Raw genomic sequence first — 20,766 nt, 5'->3', positions numbered from 1 at the left:
TAGTCCCAGCTACTTGGGAGGCTGAGGCAAGAGAATCACTTAAGCCCAAGAGTTTGAGGTTGCTGTGAGCTGTGATTTCACCGCACTCTACCAAGGGCCACATAGTGAGACTCTATCTCAAAAAAATTAATTAATTAAGCTAATGGCTGCGTGTAGTGACTCACGCTTATAATCACAGCACTTGGGAGGCCAAGGCAGGTGGATTGCTTGAGCTCAGCAATTAGAGACCAGCCTGAGCCAGAGTGAGACCTTATCTCTAAAAAATAGCCAGACGTTATGGCAGGCATCTATAGTCCCAGCTACTTGGGAAGCTGAGGCAAGAGAATCGCTTCATTCAGCCCAAGAGTTTGAGGTTGCTGTGAGCTGTGACGCCACAGCACTCTACCAAGGGTGACAAAAGTGAGACTCTGTCTCAAAAAATAATAATAATGAGAAGTTAATGAAAAGTATCCTTAACCAATACAATAAAATATATTTTTAAATGAGTGTTCTCCTCAAATAATCCTCTTAGAAGTTCTTCAGTATTTCACTACTTGAAAATATTTGGAATTATCTGCTTAGAAAGTATATTTAAGCCAAATCATGATTCACAAAATAATTATCTCACTAACTTACAGAAAGCCTATTTTCATTTCCTTTCTTTCTTTTACTATATCATTAATTTTGTGAATAAGGTTCCAGGGCTGAGAGCCCCGTTTCCTGTTCTGCACCTCCCTAACAAATCCTTTGGACAATCTTTTGATGTGCAGTCTGCCCCAGGGTTATGCAGCAACCTTTCTTCCCCAGCTTTCAGGGCAGGAGCTGATCATTTTAGACATTCTTATATCCCTAGGGCCTGAAACATAAAAGACAATCTCAATTAAGATGTTTGGAATTGTCTAATTAGCATTCATCAGATATGGACAAAAATTATCTTTGGTTATTTCCAAAAACCAAATTCAGTTTCAAAGGAAGATTTGCTACCCTTATAGATATTTAAAAGAAGTAAAGGCAATGCCAAACAAAGAACTTCAAAAATGATAAGCAACTATTGCACTATTTGCTTAAGTACATTGTCCATTTTCCTTAGAACTGGGAGATACAAGCTTAGTTACATTTGTTGTTTTTTTGTTTTTTGAGACAGAATCTCAAGCTATGGCCCTGGGTAGAGTGCTTTGGTGTCATAGCTCCCAGGAACCTCAAACTCTTGGGCTTCAGTGATTCTCTTGCCTTAGCCTCTCAAGTAGCTGGGACTATAGACACCCACCACAATGCCCAGACATTTTTTTGTTGCAGTTGTCATTGTTGTTTAGTTGGCCCAGGCCAGGTTCGAACCCATCAGCCTCTGTGCATGTGGCTGGCGCCGTAACCACTGTTCTACAGGCACCAAGCCTTAGTTACACTTATTAAAAGTAGTCTTATTTCTCTATAGCCTAGAACTCCTTAATTAATAGAAAACTTCCAAATAAAGAAAGAAAAAACTAAGTCTAGAGCCAAATTGACTACTCTTCATCAACATCTAGCCTAAATTTTCTTACTTTTAAAAACTCGAATTCTTTTCTCTCAGATAAAATGGCCAATCAAATAGTGTCAAAATACATCAACTCTGACAAAACCTTAATTACTTTAGAATCCTTTCCCTAAATTTCTCATTAAGTTTTTCCATACTGGCGGCACCTGTGGCTCAAAGGAGTAGGGCACTGGCCCCATATACTGGAGGTGGTGGGTTCAAACCCGCCCTGGCCAAAAACTGAAAAAAAAAAAAAAAGTTTCTCCAAACCTTACCTTTAGAGGACTTATGTTAAAAATTATAGGAGGCTAGTGCAGTGGCTCATGCCTGTAATCCTAGCACTTTGGGAGACCAGGGCCTATGGAGTAGATTACCTGAGCGCAGGAATTCCAGACCAAGCTGAGTAAAGCAAAACCTGATCTCTACTAAAAGTAGAAAAACTAGAGGGGGGTTGTGGTGGGCACCTGTAGTTCCAGCTACTCAGGAGGCTGAGACAAGGATCTCTTGAGCCCAAGAGTTTGAGGTTGCTGTGAACTATGATGCTGTAGAGCAACTGAGTGAGACTCTGTATCCAAACCCCCCCCCCAAACCAACTATACTATGCCCTGCTGTAAAAAATAGCTCAAGTTTCAATATAACTTCTTTTATAAAAAATTATAAAAATCTCTAATTCTCTATAACAAGAAAAATAAATTTCTATGTATCTTTCCAATTAACTGTACCTGTTCTCCTTTTTACTAACAAGCATTATTTCCAGGCAATATTTGTACTAGCTATAAAAATGCCAAAACGAAGTCTTCATGAGACCTAGTTCCATAACCACAGAAAGGTTTTTTTAAAAGGCTCAGTAGCTGAATTTAATTAACTTTAAACAGATAAATCATCCAATCACAGATAAATGAGTCTCAGGAGACAGTAGGAGAAAAATAATCACAGGTAAGGGAGATCTCTCATTATTTAAAGACTTAAAAGCACAAGCTAATTATAACTCATATATTATAAATGCCACACCTTAAATTCCCATGGTCACATAGTAGTGAAAGGTTTGTTTTTTTGTTTGTTTGTTTGTTTTGAGACAGAGTTTTACTATGTCGCCCTCGGTAGAGTATCGTGATGTCACAGCTCACAGTAACCTCTAACTCTTGGGCTTAAGTAATTCTCTTGCCTCAGCCTCCCAAGTAGCTGGGACTACAGGTGCCCACCACAACACCTGGCTATTTTGTTGTTGTAGTTGTCATTGTTGTTTGGCAGGCCCAGGCCGGGTTCGAACCTGCCAGCTCCAATGTATGTGTCTGGCGCTCTAGCCACGAACCTACAGGCACTGAGACATAGTAGAGAAAGTTAGCCATTCTTATCATTAAGACTCTCATGGAACCAAGTACCTGTACATACAGATTCCTAGGAATTTCCAAATATAACACTTAAATTCTATGAGAAAGTTACCAATGTCTGTTATTTCAAGTGCTCATACAGAGCAAAGAAACACCACCTCATTACTAACCTAATACATCACTACATGAGTCACCTTAAAACAAGATTTTCCTCCTTTGTTTAAAAACAAGACAACCCCATAAAAAGCAACAAGTGATAAGGTACAAGTTTAGACAACTTTACTTCAATACAAAACACTTAGTTAAACAAAAAGCACTTAAACAAAAGCATATTATTAATCTTAGAGCTTTCTTATCATTATTATTCCTATTTTTGAATTTTGGTTCTCAAAAAACTTTGAGAGTGTACACTCCTCCCCTGATAACCTGCAAAATAAAATTTTCTCTAGGAAAAGGGGAAGGCCTACTTGTCTCCCTGTATGGCTATGTTGAGGATACTTAACCTTTATTTATGCCTTACTCTACATATGATTCATTATATCTGGACACCACAATCTGACACAAGCAACTGAAGCCCTGAAATTTAAGCAACAAATGCATGTTACTCAGAGATTAAGTATACAAAGACTGTTGTATCATTACATATGTAATTAATACTTTTTGTCAGTGGTATAAGACCTTGTGAAAAATATATGCCAACACCGTAACTATTTGTCGATCAGTGTAGATTTAGTTGAAAATAGCTAACATCTTTGATGAATGACTTGCAGATTCATTTTAATATTAAAATTTCCTGACAGCTTACATTCTACTTAATATCACTTTGTCCTTTGCAACATTTATATCATAAATTTTTTATATCATAAATTTAAAAGGAATTTTTTGCATTTAATAATCACAATATTCTTCTGTATGAATTATATATTTCACAATTATTTGTTAAGGATCATGTTAATTTTGGCCTGTACATTGGGAGACAGTTATGTTAGTTTTCCCTTGAAATATGATTGATAATCCTACATCTGTATCTTTAAAACTGTAACATTATTAGCTGGGCGCCTGTAGTCCCAGCTACTTGGGAGGCTGAGGCATGAGAACCCAGAGGTTGGAGCTTGCTGTGAGCTGTGACACCACTGCACTCTACCAAGGCGACATAGTGAGACTCTGTCTCAAAAAAAAGAAAGAAAAACAACGAAACTGTAACATTATTCCCTTGGCCACATTCATGTTATAAATCTTGGCTGATGTGAAAGAAAAAAAATTATCATTGATCCATGTTGCACAGTCAGGAGCCAAGGTAAGCCCTGGACTACCTCTATTTCTTCATCCTCAATATAACATGTCACACCTATGGTAACAATAACAGCTACTATTTATTGAACCTGATTAAAAGGGCCCCATAAGCATGTCACCAAAAATAACTCTGGAGTTGCATCAAATGAACATTTAATTTATGCTAATTGTATTTTATGTGCTGGGTAGAGAATAACCATGAATAAAAATACAAATACAAATAAAAATGAGTGGTATTACTTGCTATACCACTCAACAAGTGCATGCAACAAAGTGAGCATGAGATGAGAAACTATATCACCTTATACAGTCTCAGTTACAGAGTTGTATGCCCAAAACTATGTATATTATTATTTACAGGTGATTTAAGGGATTTTTTCCCAAGGATAATTTTTAATATATTTGATTTTTGCCTTATATGGTCCCTTTAGAACCCTGCTAAGATGAAACTTCACTGTCTTTCACCTGGTCCTCATAAAGACTATGTGAAATTTTTATATGCCTCATTTTACAGACAAGGAAGCACACAGAGATTATGCAACTTGTTTGGCAGAGACAGGATTCCAATTAAGGCTTTCTGATTCCAAAACCTCTGCACTTTACTACTATGCTATATTTCAATGTTATACGTCCACTTTCCAGTTGAACAATGGGAGGCTCAGAAAGATTAAGCAAACTTGCCCAATAATAGACTGCTAACAAGTCTCTGTATCAGGACTTTCACTCAAACTTTCTAATTTCAAGTTCCTTAGCAATCTAAGAAAATGATTGATAGAAGCCAGTAATGAGTAGTAAACTATTGAAATAGGGGGAAATACTGGTGTTATATAAACTGTACACACACTGGTGACTCACTACCTAAGTCTGGGCCACAGATATGTTCTGTTTAGCTCTCAAAATACAGTTCTTTTAAAAGCCAGGTATAGTGGCTCACTTCTGTAATCCTAGCACTTTGGGAAATTGAGGCGGGTGGACTGCCAGAGTTCAGGAGTTCGAGATCATCCTGAGCTACAGCAAGACCCCATCTCTAAAAATACCTGGGTTTAGGCCCAGCACAGTGGCTCATACCTGGGAAGCCGAGATGGTAGATTACCTGAGTTCATGAGTTTGAGACCAGCCTGGGGCAGAGTGAGACTCTGTCTCTAAAACAAATAGCTGGGCATTGTGGCAGGCACCTGTTGTCCCAGCTACTCAGGAAGCTGAGGCAAGGGGAATCATTTGAGCCCATGAGTTTAAGGTTGCTATGAGCTATGATAGTACAGCACTCTACTAAGGGCAACAAAGTGAGAATCTGTCTAAAAATAAATAAATAAATAAATAAATATAAAAACAGCTAGGTGCTGTAGTGGGCACCTGTAGTCCCAGCTCTGGGGCAAGAGGCTCACTCAAGCCCAAGAGTTTGAGGTTGCTGTGAGCTATGATACCACAGCACTCAACCAAGGGTGACCAAGTAAGAGACTGTCTCAAAAAAAAGATATAGTTCTTTAACTCTGCATTAGTTGTTACAATAGACAAAGTTGGACAGGATCCTTCCAATCCTATTCTATGCTTCTCCCTTGCTGCCACTGAAGAATAAAATGGAAAACCATATACTTACTTTCCCAGGCTCTCTTGTCACTAGAAGTGGCCATGTAATCCGGTTCTGACAACAGACTTAAAGAGAAATTTGCTAGGAATGGAGATTGGTTTCTCGGAAATATTGCTTTTCTAATAAAAGGTATAGCCTCTATTGGCACTGAACCTTTTACCCTTTCCTAAACATGGATGTACTGTCTAGAGCTACAGTAGCCATCTTTTATGTGGAGACTAGTATAAAGAGGAAACTAGCAAAATTAATATACTATTAATGGCAGAACAGAAATATATAATGAACTTGAATCCCTTTGGTATTGCTGAGCTGCTGAGTTAGTCCTAAACTACATATCTTCAGATTTCTTGTTAGATAAATCAAAATTATTCCTACTATAGTTTAAACTTGGTTTTCTATTACTTGTAGCCAAAGTTATTCCTAGCCAATTCAGATGCCAACATTTAAAAATCAGATGATTTTATATAATCTTCATTTACTAGTGTTTCTTGAAATGTAAGACATTTTTGGCAGCAGTCAATCTATGCTGGGCCACAACTGGCAGCCGCTAAAGATAGACCTCATATTCTCCACTCTACCACAGATGCTTTTTGGCCAGCTTCACTAATTCATGTCATCTGCCTTACCTGCCACAGCCATATTTAAATGTGTGACTTCCTATACCTCAGTCTAAGTCTAGTCTTGAAACCAGACAGACAATGGAATACCTAACATTCCAGAAAAATCTCCAATCAATTCCTACTAAAGATGCAGTATAAGGTTTTTACTATAGCAAAAACCCTCTTGAAAAATGCCTAAGAGATGAGTTATTCTGACTTTTATCCTTAGATCCCAACTCTGGAAATTATTTAACAGTAAAAATGAGAAGAGTAGTAATTTTCCAATTCTGAAATTCTGTGAACCCCTCGGAAGCAATATTTATGAACAAACCCCAAGATTCCAATAGTAATTAATCAATGGTCCAAGAAACTTCCTAGATTTCTTACAGAAGAGTGGCAAGGAAATATAAAACTATAGCATCCAATTTCCCCAAGCAAGAAACTAGGGCTGTGATTTTGTAATCTCAGTAGCAATGTGAGCTTGCAATACCATTGCACATTTCTGGCAAATGGTTTAGGGGTCCGATATCCAAAACTATCAAGTCAGAAATTCACAAAAACATTTTAAGTGAGGGATGATATTTTGAGACATTTCAAGAAGAAAATATTTCTTGTCAGTTCTTCAGATAATATAAACAAAAGGCCAAATATATGAAAAAATCACTCAATTGTGCTCACTTAGCATTAAACAGGGACTTATATGCCTAGTACAAAAGGTCACTACATCTCTATCTAAAAAGAATTTAATAGACTTTAGATAGACTGTAGATAACTACCAACTACAGTCCTCAATATCTTCAAGCACCTTTTATTACACATGACTTCATTACCATTACAAAGACAGTTTTCAATTCAAGGTGTGTATTCTTTTCATAAAGCAACTTATCTGAGAGCAATGTATATTTGACACAATTCAGTAAAGACCGAAATATATCACCTATAATAAATATACATTGGAAGCAAAGGTATCATAATTTTTTAAATTAAGGAGTGTACATAATACCATACGGAAAAGCAAAAATTAAATCTATTTAACAGTAATAATCACTTGCATTCACTAAACACTCGCTATGCAACAGTACTAGACACTGTGCTAAGCATTTATTCACTTCTTTCATGAAAGCCAATAATAATCCTATAAGATATTAGAATTATCCCCACTTTACAGATAAGGGAATTGAGGCTTAGAAAAGTTAACTGCCCAAAGTCATACATCTAGTAAGTGTCACAGCTGGAATTTTTCACTACAGATTCTGGCTACATAGCCTAAAGATAATATAACCCCTACCCTACAATGCAGCCTATTTCCCAAAGAACAAACACTTAAGATGTATAAGCAATTAATTATTAAATTGCCCAGAGAGAGTTTCCCCTCTGTCCTGTTGAGTCTGGATTTATTAGGGTAGAAAAATACACTGATGGCAGTGTACAAAATACTTTATTCTTCAGACTAATGTAATAGAGAAAGATTTAGCAGCACTTTTAAAAGCTCTATTCGCTGTCAATTCACTGTCACACTGCCTACTGATCTTGAAGAAATTCTACTCTCAATTTTCAAAGTGGTATTTCAGAAAGTCAGTAATAAGTCAAGTGAAGAAGGCAAAAAACAAAATGAGGAAAGAGAAGTTTCTATTTTTATATATTCAAATAATTTCCAAATGCAACTGTCCAGTCAATAAGTTTTTTCCTTTGTCTTTGAATTTGGAACCATATATAATCTAATTCTATAAACTGTCACTTTGATTACAGTACCCTTTTTACTATCTATATGTATCCTATAACATCAAATTGTATATTTTTAATATACAAAATAAAATTTACCTTCTAAAGAAAAAGGTTTCTCTTTGGAGTCCACAAAACTATTACAAAAAGGTTATTGCTAATGAGAGAATCACTATTTGGTTACATCAGAAATGTGAGCTACAAGTAAAATACAGAATAAAAAAAGTACACAATCAAATGGAAGATCAGTGTATCAGTAGAATGAAGAAAGAGAAAAACACAACTTCAACCATGCATTTTTTCTAAATCATACATTCAAAATAAGATAGCTTACTTTAAAAACAGTAGCTTATCCTAGCAGCTTAAATGATGTAAAGTCTTGTATCAATACATAGCAGGAACAAATGTTTGCAAATGAATGCAATCCAATTAAGTGGAAAAAAAAATTATGAAAAGAAAGTATCAGCTGGAGCCTGTTAAGACAGTCTTCCTCTAAGTATCTTAAATTACCTGAAAGGACAGCTGGAAACAAACCAAAGACTAATTTGCTGACCAACATCTCTATTGATAACTTTCAGTAGACTCCTGTTCTAAACAAGCTCATCAACATAGAGGTCCAAAGCAACTCTGTGCTTATTAAAGGTTTTCATTTTTGAGCTGTAACTATAATTTTCTATAGGACAATTTTAAGAACACAAGAAAACTTCTCATGCTTTTTAAAAATAAAATTTTCAAGTTTTTTAGTATTCTAGATTAAAATCCCACAAAATGGCATTTAAATGAAAATAGCCTAAGAATATTTTCTTTCTCCTATAAGGTCTAGATTTGATTTTCAAGATTCTGCACCATGGGCGGTGCCTGTGGCTCAAAGGAGTAAAGCACCAGGCCCACATGCCAGAGGTGGCGGGTTCAAACCCAGCCCTGGCCAAAAACTTCAAAATAAATAAAAAAAATTAAAAAAATTTAGAAAACACTTCCTTCAAGATTCTGCATCATGCAAGAATGTTTACTAGTTAGTATTGGAGTTTCTGGATTTTTCACTTGCACCTGGCTTAACCAGACTTCCTTTATAGTCAATACAGTTTCCTTTGAAGTTTAATTGAAAACCATAGAACCAGCATACAAATGCTCAGAGTTGAGAAAGTAGTTTGATTAGAAATCAAAAAGATAAATAGAAATGTTGTGTTCACAGAAAAATTAGTGTTAATTTTTTTCAGTACTCTAAGAAGAAATACATTGTCTCTTTTTCTGACAGAGGTACAGTAATAAAAACTGTAATCAAAATGCAACCAAAGCCTGAAGCAAAGACCTCTTGTTATATCATATGTGATTTCATTCACATGTTCTATTGTTGCTTCAGACACTTACAGAGAAAGCACATTCAGTTGCTTTGGAAATGCATCTTCTAAGAGCTGCATTCAATTTCAATTGCCAACTGTGGGGAATAGCTGGATTAGACCGTTCATTCTTCTCACCTATTGTTCCCTTGTACAAAGATATATTTAAACCCATGAATATATTCGGTGTCTTTGGATTCTCCATATTTTAAAAATATCTGGTAATTTGTGTTCTGTTTTCTCACATAATTTATAGCCTCAATCACCAAAAACACCAAGACATTCAGTCCATGATTTGGCTACACAAACTAAGGTGGCCACCTGCAATGATCTGTGGTATCATATAGAAAAACATTCAATGGATTAATATGCTGCTAACACAGCCTATTTAATCAATAAACTCTAAGGAAAGGAGATTTTTAAAGATTAGAGTTGTATGAATCTTTCTGTATGTTGCTCCAGGGTTATTACAAAATGACAAAGAACATACTTGATGGGGAGATCAGCAACTAAAACAAAGACTCTCTAATTTTAAAAAATAAAGCCATCATGAAGGAAAAAAAATTTTTTTAAAGAAAAGAAATAAAGAGAAACAAAACTCTAAAATAGGCTACCCACTTGAATTATATGGTCATAAAGCATATATCTTTCCCACCAAATTTTTGTTACAATGAAAAAATTGCTTAACCAAATAGCAACCCTAAAACACCACCATTATAAAAATGATTAATACTCTGTAAGTGCATGTTTATTTGGTGCTAGGCATGGTGCTAATGCATTCTCTGGTTTAATGCTTACGATATTTCTGTGAAAGAAGTACTGTTAATACCTCTATTTTACAGGTTGGCAAGCCAAAGTATAGAGCAGTTAAGTGACTGGTGTAAGTCCAGTAAATTATTAAAGCCAGGACTCGGATTCAGGCTCTTTCTAGACCCTACAGTGCTTCCTGTTATTATAGGTATTTTTAAAGCCCTAAGAAGAAAGAAATGAGAATACTTTGAGGGTTTCCCCACACTCATAAAACCTATTTTAGAAAAATGGACAAATACTATTTGCATTCTAAACCACAATACTTTATCAAACCCCAAAGAAACAATAAACTTCCTTAACAAATTAAGATAATGTGTTATAAGATGCCAACATGTGGTTTATCCTAATTCTTCCCTGAGAAATGCTAAATATTGCAATTGTGAAAAAAGGGTTCTCCCAAATTCTTGCTGTTTCTATAAATGTCTTTAGTAACAATAGCAGAATCATTGCTTCAATCAGCAAGTTGCATGGACACATATTCCTTTAACTTTAATAAAATGTAATTTCTTACATATCCATATCAGTCTACAACAGTGTAAAAGAAGTTATTGGTTTTTTCCCTTTTCTTTAAGTGAGGAGATGTACACAGGTGGGTAGAGAAAAATAGGTGAGGAGCAAGGTTTTACACACACACACTTGCCAAACTTCAGTATCTGGCTACCATGTCTTAGATTAACAATATCTTACAATAATTACCCCATAGGGAAAAAAAAAACTGACTTCTAATTGTTAATGGAGCAGAAAAGGATTAATATCTAAAAGTAAAAAACAGAACCTTCATTTTTCTGGCTGCAAAGATATTTCGTTCCTCTGTCTTTTCCAATTAGTCTGTTCCACATTCCCTATCCATTACTCCTTTCAGAACTAATGTTTTCTTCCTACCTACACACTTGGTTTGTGCTTCTCCTATTATTCTCACCATACTAGGTTTTTAATTATCTGTTCTTAGTTGATAGCTGCCTTCCCCACTACACTTGTAAATTCTAAGGCAAGGATAATGCCTTTTATGATTCTGCAGTGCTTGAGAAGGCTCTCAAAAAATTTTGGCTGACCTGAGTTTATCAAGTACCAAGGCACAAGCAGTAAAATGGCAAATTGCAGCGATTCAAACTACAGCAGGGCAAACGTAAAGCTGAAGAAATCAAATAGCACCTGAACACAGAAAAGGTAACACCCAGAAGATAATTTAGTCTAGTAGTTGCTCTCTGATTGTGGCAACCAAAGTTTAAATCCCAGCTCTGCCACTCCTAGCTGGGGGAGTCTAAGCACCTCCTTGAGAATTGATTTCTTCATCTGTAAAATGGGAACAATAATAGTACTACTTAAGGTGGTTGTTCTGATGCCTATTTAGTGCTGAACCCAGTGTCTATTGCAAAATCACTTTAAAGGAAAGCCAACTGTATTCAAGGAGAAAATAAGGGTACAAATGTTAAAATTTAGAAGAAATTATCTTTACTTCTTTAGCCCCTTTTTCTGGGGGCTAAAGTACTGCACTGTACTGCTTATGGTTCCCAGCATAGGTCAAGTCATTGGTAGCCTTGGGCATTAAGTTCATACTTAAGAATGTAGTCCCTCCCTCCTGCTACTCACCTTTAACCCTCTGTTTGCTGACCAATTCCCACTCACTCGTTAAGGTTCAACTCATAAGTTCTTGCTGGTCTTCGTCTTCCTCAAGGCTTTTGTATTTGTGATTACTACACTGTAACCTAATTACTTATTTAATATGTGTATCCGTCTTTCTTCATCTACTCTAAGCTTCTTGAGGCCAGGGAGTGTCTGCCTGCTGGATCCCCAGTAATGGCATAAATAAGGAAATAAATGCATATCCTCAGACTCATATACAGTGCCAAACACAAAAAAAGGTACTAAATAACTTTTATTTTAATTCAATCAAACAGCTTCATAAAATCTAACCTAGAACACAGGGCTACCTCTCCCCATTTGGTTCCAAGCATATCCTCACCTATTCATTAGATGAAATATTTTCTCTTTTCAGGAAGTCTAAGGGAACCATGGATTTCATTTCATACATTTCAGAACCAAGAGCACCTCACCACACCATCCCTTTACAAACAAACAAATGAGAGTCACTGAGATCAACAGCTGAGCTGCTCAGATGGGCGAGAAAATTCAGGGCAATGTATAGAAGTAACTAAAAAGGATTCAGCACTGAAAAGCAGAAATAGGAATGGACAGGATTATCTGCACAAAATAACACTCATTATTATTTTCTGATGAACAAGATTCTTAAGTCTCATGTACATCTGGCCTCAAGCATATTTCAGATTTGGTAGATGGGCTTATCAATAATCACACTGGGTTTTTTTAATTGGAAATAGTTTCCCTACTACTGGGTTTTTGTTTTTTGGTTTTTTTTTGAGACGGAGCCTCAAGCTATCCCCCTGGGTAGAGTGCCACGGCATCACACTCACAGCAACCTCCAACTCCTGGGCTCAAGCGAATCTCCTGCCTCAGCCTCCCAAGTAGCTGGGGCTACAGGCGCCCGAGACAACGCCTGGCCATTTTTTGGTTGCAGCCATCATTGTTGTTTTGCGGGCCTGGGCTGGGGATTCGAACCCGCGACCTTACGTGTATGTGGCTGGCCCCTTAGCCGCTTGAGCCACAGGCACCGAGCCACTACTGGGTTTTTTGAATGAAAAACTATGGCTAGGTGTAGCAGGCCGTATAGCCAATGGCTAGGAGGAGTGAGAGTTATAAATAACATCTGTAGCTCAACAATGGATTACCTTGGTGAAAAGGGCATGGGGTGGAATTTAGCTCTCCTAAGGAGCATGAGAGAGCTCGTGAGATTTAGAGCACTGGTGAACTGGCAGTCTCTACACCTGTGGTGTTGAGAGGCACAAGATTAGCCTTATATTAGGCTGGAGAAGGCAGTCGAGAGTGAGTGACCTCATTCTATTAGGGACCGCTTATTCTGACTCTGTCTCCTCTTCTGCCTGCAGAATACCAGCATGGCATCTCTCTGCTGAAGCTTACTAAGCTCTATGAAAGACTTTTATTGCTAAGCTCTATCCTTCTAAGAAGACTACTCTCTCAAAGACTATCTTTTTCTCCTCTTCCCTCCCTCCCCCCTCCTAAAGTAAATAGCCCTCGGGCACCTAAGAGCAATTGTCCCTGAGCAAGGTAGCTTAGCGGTTGGTCTGTGTCTGGAACCTAGATAAGCCAGGGCTGGAGACCAACCTGTCCCAGGTCCTGATAAGTGGCATCCATGAAGGGACCCTGACAGCTAGGTTTTTTTTTAATGAATTAACAAATACATGCAAAACAGACACGCGAATGTCTTCAACAGGGCAGGCACTGTTGTAGCCCAACAAAACAGCAAGCATTAATATAAAAACAGTAAAGTTTTAAACTGCCAGAGTCAGGAGTAATAGTTAATGGTACCCCCTAGGAAGGCAGTGATGTACAGTGTCTTTCTCAAATTGAGCATAATCTAGAACTGTTCCCTCTCATTTAAAGCCAGATAGAAAGTATGAGAGACTTTTTGAGTACCAAAGGTCTGCCCTTCCTCTGGATTTCACAGGCACTTGAGCAAAATTTTAAAATTTAAGCTAGTTTAAAGTTTACTTTTTCTCCATGCAATTCAATAAATACTAAGTAGTTACACTAAACTAAACCCCTGTGGAACTAGCAATGGAACTTTAATGAAACACACTTACTCCATCTTATACCTAATTTCAGTATTTCCCAAAAAAGAATTACACACCATTGGGAAAAAGGAGTGATTGTTTCATAAAATGAACTGGGACAAATTGATAACTATTTGGAACAAAATAAATGCAATTCTAATCTTTCATAATACAGTAAGATTAATTTTAGATTAAAGTAAAATATAAAAATAAAACCATAAACAACTCAAAAAACACAGGCGACTCTTTCCTCTAGTCATGGAAAACTAAGTAGAAAAATAATGGAAAAATCACACATATACAAATAAGATTTTGGATTGATGGCATTAAAAATTTCTAAATGTACATCAAAATGAATAAAACAAAATGGCAAATGAAAAATAGGCAATATCTGAAACATAAGCAAGAATAGTTAATATTCTTTTTTTAAGGGCTAAAACATGTATTATTTATTATAATGAAAAATTCTGGTCACTAACAACCAATGGACTTTGAGGGGAACAACACTGTAAGACCATAAACAAATCCTCCTTCCCAGTGGACTTTCCTCTCTTGCTTTAACATTTACTGAGGATTCCTGCCCACACCTATTAAGTCTATAAAATGACAGTTACAAGTTTTCCAATTCCATCACTCCTTCTCGTGTTTTTTATATTTTCATGGAAAGGGAGAAAATTCCCTGTTGTCAAAGTGCTAGTGTTTTTATCCTTAAGTGGAACCACTGAAGTCTCAGGATATTAAGAAAATTTTAAATATGAATGACTTTTTCTTCTTACTAATTTATTAAATGTTTTTCCTTTTTAACATAAGTGTCTCTATATTCTAACCCATGGAGCAACAATTCCCACTAGGGGTCTGAGGGTAACATCTGCAACCAACCAGTCTGCACAGCCTGTGAGCACATGTGAAGAGGACCAGAGTTCAGCTATCAGTAGCACCATGGAATCAACTATCAAGCATTTCTGCCATCATTTCTAGTCACAGATGTATGTACCCTTTTTTCTGGTACTTCATTCCCACTAGAGACTTTTTATTAAGACCTTGTCCTTTGGCTCAGTGCCTGTAGCACAGTGGTTACAGCACCAGCCACATACACCAAGGCTGGCGGGTTTGAACCCAGCCTGGGCCAGCTAAGCAACAATGACAACTGCAACAGAAAAATAGCCGGGCATTGTGGTGGGCGCCTGTAGTCCCAGCTCCTTGGGAGGCTGAAGCAAGGGAATCACTTAAGCCCAAGAGTTTGAGGTTGCTGTGAGCTGTGACACTACAGCACTCTACCTAGGGTGACATAGTGAGACTCTGTCCCCCCCCGCAAAAAAAAAAGACCTTGTCCCTGTGGACGCATTTGGGGCACAACCCGTTGCCTTCAAGATGTGGGGGTGGAAAATTGTAGGCAGGAAGCAAGAAGAGTGCGCTCACTTTCCCTTACTGCTTTTCAGGAACCCAGGCTTGTCCTGCATGAAACTGGAGGTGAACCCAACCATCTGTGTCTGTAGGTAGACTTCTCCCATGGACCACATACCATCTGACATCACATTCCTTCTGTGGAGATTCCACTGCCTCTGTGGATGACCTGGTCCTTGCTACAATTCTGGCCCAGGAAGTCAACAAAGCCTCCAGGGCAGAAGTTGTCACAACAACTGTATTAACTCCCTTGAGAAGTAGACTCCAAGACAGCCAACCTCCTTCTTCGGGGGAGGACTTAATCCAGGAGCAAGAACTACTGCAGGAGGATTAGTCTCCTTAGAACACATCCTTTGCTCAGAACCTTCTGGGGACATTTCTTTCCTGTCCACATTTGACTTTCTTTTTAGTGATTTCCAGATCTTGGCCTCTTTTGCTGTGCTAGGAATATCCTTTTAATTTGGAAAAGTATGTGTGCACAGTCGCTTATATACATCCACTTTCTGTCTTTGGTGCTCAGGTGTAATTGCTGGCACCAGGCCCTTACAGTATCCCAGCGAAGCAGATTAACTGGTGGCAGTTTGGTGGGTAATGGAGGAATCTGCACCTTCTTTTTAGGTTTTGGGATGTCACTATGTTCTGCTTTCTTTTTTGGGCAGAACTCTTTGTTACCTTTGACAGGTATGTATTGCAGGTGCACTTGAAGGACTCACAGACTGATGATCCTCTATTGAATGAGTTTCCACTGATGCTTGGTGAAATCTATAATTCCCACATTCTTCTCTGGACTTTTCTGTGGAGTTTCTCACTCCTTGCCTTTTGCATTCCTCATACTTAGAAGAGGAGACCAATACAACAAAAAAAATTCTCCCAAAATGACAGTTAATATTCTTAGTATATTAAGAATACTTATAAACCACCCATCAACTGATGAGTAGGTAAAGAGAATGTGGGTACTATTCAACCATAAAAAGGAATGAAATTGTGTCTTTTATAGCAACTTGAATGGAATTGATGATCAATATCCTTAGTGAAGTATCTCAAGAATGGAAAAACAAATACCATACATTCTCATTTATAAGTGGGAGCTAAACATGGGTATATATGGTTATAAAGTGGCATAATGGACACTGGAATGAAAGAAGGAGAAAAGGGGGAGGATAAAAAATTACCTCTTGGGCACAATGTATACCATTCTGATGACAGGTACACTAAAAGCCCCGACCTTGGTATGTAAACAAAAAACACTTATACCAAATCTGTTGAATTCTTTAAAAAAAAAAAAATACTTACAGATCAATATTAAAAAAGAACAAGTACATATGGAGAAAGATTGGCAAGTATATGAATGATTTATAAAACAAGGAATATAAAACACATATTAGTAAATATTTGAAAAAATGATTAGCCTATGACAAAAAATATAAATTAAATCAGTAAAATACTAGTGATTAAGAAAGGGGTTCTGGTGTCAGATGCCAGACCTATAAACCTGGACAATTCACTTCCTTTCTCTGAGTCTCAATTTTCTTGGTAAAATAAAGATGATAATACCGATCCCCCAGAGTGATGTGAAAATTAAATAACACAATGCACATATGGTACTCAGCACAGCATCTAGTATACAGTAACTGTGCAGTAAATAATAGGTCTTATGATAAATAAAATGGATGATCCTAAGGATACTTAGGGCTGATCAGGGTACACTGAAATATTTTTAAAATTTTATTTGCTTTTTTGTTTTAAAGACAAAGTCTCACTTTGTTGCTCAAGCTGTTGTTCTGTGACACAATCATAGCTCACTACAACCTCAAATTCTTGGGCACAAGTGATCCTCCCACCTCAGCTTCCTGAGCAGCAGAGACTACAGACACATACCACTGTACCAGGCTAATTTTTACCTTCTGTAATTTAGAAACAGAGGTCTTGCTATGTTTTCCAGGCTAGTCTTGAACTCCTAGTCTTGAGAGGTACTCCAGCCTCAGACTCCGAAAGTGCTGGGATTTCAGGTGTAAGCCAAAGCACCCAGTCAATTTTTATACACTGCTTGTAAACAAAGAGTGAGCCGATCTTTCGGGAGGATAATTTGGCAATATGTATCAAAAAAAAAAATTTTTTTTTGAGACAGAGTCTCACTATGTCGCTCTTGGTAGAGTGCCATGGTCTAACAGCTCACAGCAACCTCAAACTCTTGGGCTTAAGCAATTCTCTTGCCTCAGCCTCCCAAGTAGCTGGGACTACAGGTGCCCGCCACAATGCCCAGCTATTTGTTTGTTGTTTTAGCTGTCATTGTTTAGCAGGCCCAGGCTGGGTTTGAACCTGCTAGCCCCAATGTATATGGCCCATGCCCTAACCACTGATCTACAGGCACTGAGCCATATCAAAAGTCTTAAAGGTGATTATATCCTTTGGGCTTCTAGGGATGTCTTTTATGCTTAAAAACAACAGAAGAACTCAAAATAGAAAAGACTGCTAAATATGACTATATCCATTGATCCATGTATCAAAAGCTTTTGAGCCATGATGACACAAAAATAGACCCAGGACCTGACTTATAGGTTAGTTGAAGAAATAAGTCATCAAATAATCAAGTACAGTAAAAAGCTAAGAGCCACCATGGATAAGTATAGGGTGCTATGGTGCACTTCAAAGGAGCACCTACCATGGTCTAGGGGTGGAGTCAAGGAAGCTTCCCAGAAGTGGCATTTAAGCTGAGACCTAAAGAATGAGTAGGAATTAGTTAGGTAAAAAGATGAAGGGAAAGTGTTCCAAGTAAAGGAAACAGCATGTGCAAAAGCCTAAAGACCAAAGGGAGCAAGGCATGTAAGCTTAACTGTGAGCAGTGTGCAAGGCAGGGACTTGAGACAAGGCTAAAGAAATAAGCAAGGTTGGCTCATTCAAGATCTCACTAGCAAAACTTTGAATTGTACACTTTATTCTAAGCATAATACAAATTGGATTAAGAAGGGAATAATTTGTGTAATAAGCATTAAAATGGGTTAATATTCATAACATATCAAGAGGGTACACAGGCCCAGCACAGTAGCTCATGCCTATAATCCTAGCAACTCCTGGGAGGCTGAGGTAGGTGGATTGCTTGAGCTCATGAGTTCAAGACCAACCTGAGCAAAAGCAAGACCCCATCTCTCCTAAAAATAGAAAACCTTAGGCAAGATGATCGCTTGAGCCCAAGAGTTGAAGATTGCCGTGAACTATGACACCACAGCACTACCCAGGGCAACAGCTTGAGACTGTTGTCTCAAAAAAAAAAAAAAAAGGTACATAAATTAAAAAAACAAATAGCTCATAAAAATAAAATACATAATTTAAATGAGCACAGCTATATAAGTTTACTAAAAATCATTGAATTGTATACTTATTAAAACACATATTTTAGTGTTTATAGATTTTACCTCAATAAAACCATCTTTTAAAAAAGTTAATATAGACTGTGGGCAGTAGTTCACACCTGTAATCCTTGCACTCTGGGAGGCTCAGGTGTAAGGATTGCTTGAGCTCAGGAGTTTAAGACCAGCCTGGGCAATATAACAAGAACCCATCTCTACAAAAAATGAAAAAAATCATACCTATGGAACATATGACAAGGGTACAAGACAAATCTGTGAAATGTAGAACATAGATGTTTTGGCACAATAATCAAGTAAAGGAGGTGAAAGCTATGGTGATTGGTTTAATGTAACCATGTTAGATTGTATAAAAATAAAAATCAGGACATTGTACCCCACATATGCATGAATGTATTCGTGATCTATGTATATTTGACTTAATAAATAAATAAATAAATAAAATTAGCTGAATTTAATGGTATGTGCCAGTACTCCTGGCTATTTGGGAGGCTGAGTCAAGAGGACGGCTTGAGGCTCGGCGCCAGCCACATATACCAAGACTGGCGAATTTGAATCCTGCCTAGGCCAGCTACACAACAATGACAACTGCAACAAAAAATGGGAGAGGATTGTGGCTGGCACCTGTAGTCCCAGCTACTTGGGAAGCTGAGGCAAAAGAATCGCTTAAGCCTAAGAGTTTGAAGTTGCTGTAAACTGTAACACCATGGCACTTTATTCAGGGTGACACAGGGAAACGCCATCTCAAAAAGAAAAAAGCCTAAATGCCCACCAATAACAAAACAGGTTAGAATACCGTGTTTCCCCAAAAATAAGACCTACCCCAAAAAATAAGCCCTAGCAGGATTTTCTTGCATTTGTTAACTATAAGCCCTACCCCGATAATAAGACCTAGTGATGGGCGTGGCTAGGCAGCGTATCTGCATAGCCACACCAAGCATTTTGGCACAAAGAGGAAGACATCCCCTGAAAATAAGCCTTAGTCTGTCTTCTTGATAAAAAGTAAATATAAGACAGTGTCTTATTTTCGGGGAAACATGGTAAGTTATAACCATATAACCAATCGATTCAGCCATTTAAATGACATGGCAATCCATCTATGATACATACCAAATTTAAAAAAAAAGAATATAAAATTATATATATATAGCATCACTTCAATAAAATACAATTGATGGCATGTGCCCTTTTTCTCCTTTTCAGTACTTCTCTGTATTTCCAGATTTTCCTGCAATGGTCATGTACAATAGTACAACAGAATTCATGAAAGTTTCTAAAGCTGTTTTCAAAAAATTCAAAAGCATCTCTTTTAAGTGTTTATACTTCACAGACATTTGCATATTTGCCTTGTCTTTATTTTCTCTACCTAGGGAGAGAGAGATATGGCCATTTTATACACACACACATACAGGTATATATGCATCCATATAAAACAATAATATAGCATATCTTGCATCATCAAGAAATAAAATATACCATATATGTATATGAATTTACCAAGTAATTGAAATGTGTGCCTTAAATGAAACTTTGGTGAAACTTTGATGGACATCTAAAAACATACCACACTCAATCTTGGTTGTTTAAATCAAGATTTAAGATAAAATTAAGCTTTTTGTATGATGATTCAAGGTCATCATAATGAACATATAATAGTAACTCTCAGAAAATGCTGGGTTCTAGAGGGGTGCTTGTCCCTATATTTAGTACCCCCAAATTACTAATTTTTTCTTATGCCAGCTACTTACAGTTTTTTTTTTCCCCTCATACCTGACTGTGAAACCATCAGCTATCGTTTCCCAACAACTTTCCATTCTTATTTTGCTACAGGTAATCTTCTAAGAATAAGGAAACTAAATATACAAATTTATAAGAATTCCACATAAATTAAGAGTTAGTAGGCTTTAAATAAGGGTATCCTACCTAAAAAGATTTACAGAGACTTGGATGTCTGTTCCAGGTAGTCATGGTTGCAACATAGGCAGGTGCAGCGGCTCATCCTATAATCCTAGCACTTTGAAAAGCCAAGGCAAAAGGATCTTGTGAGGTCAGGACTTTGAGACCAACCTGGGCAACCTAATAAGATCTCTGTGTCTACAAAAGGTGAAAGAACTTAATTAAAAAAAAAAAAAAAGGCTCGGCGCCTGTGGCTCAAGCGGCTAAGGCACCAGCCACATA

General features: G+C 37.3%; 1 protein-coding gene and 1 pseudogene across 1 annotated transcript in view; both read right to left on the bottom strand.

Moving 5' to 3' along the window:
• The window catches only part of SSH2 (slingshot protein phosphatase 2), a 306,592-nt gene that overhangs the window by 278,292 nt on the left and 7,534 nt on the right, over positions 1 to 20,766 (bottom strand). The gene's annotated exons all lie outside the window — the stretch shown is intronic.
• On the bottom strand, positions 15,186 to 16,055 carry LOC105887732 (annotated as a pseudogene).

This window comes from Otolemur garnettii, unplaced genomic scaffold, assembly GCF_000181295.1.
Source record: "Otolemur garnettii isolate 467f Iridium unplaced genomic scaffold, OtoGar3 scaffold00112, whole genome shotgun sequence".
In the NCBI taxonomy this organism is placed as follows: Eukaryota; Metazoa; Chordata; class Mammalia; order Primates; family Galagidae; genus Otolemur; species Otolemur garnettii.
This window is presented reverse-complemented; position numbering and strand designations above follow the sequence as displayed.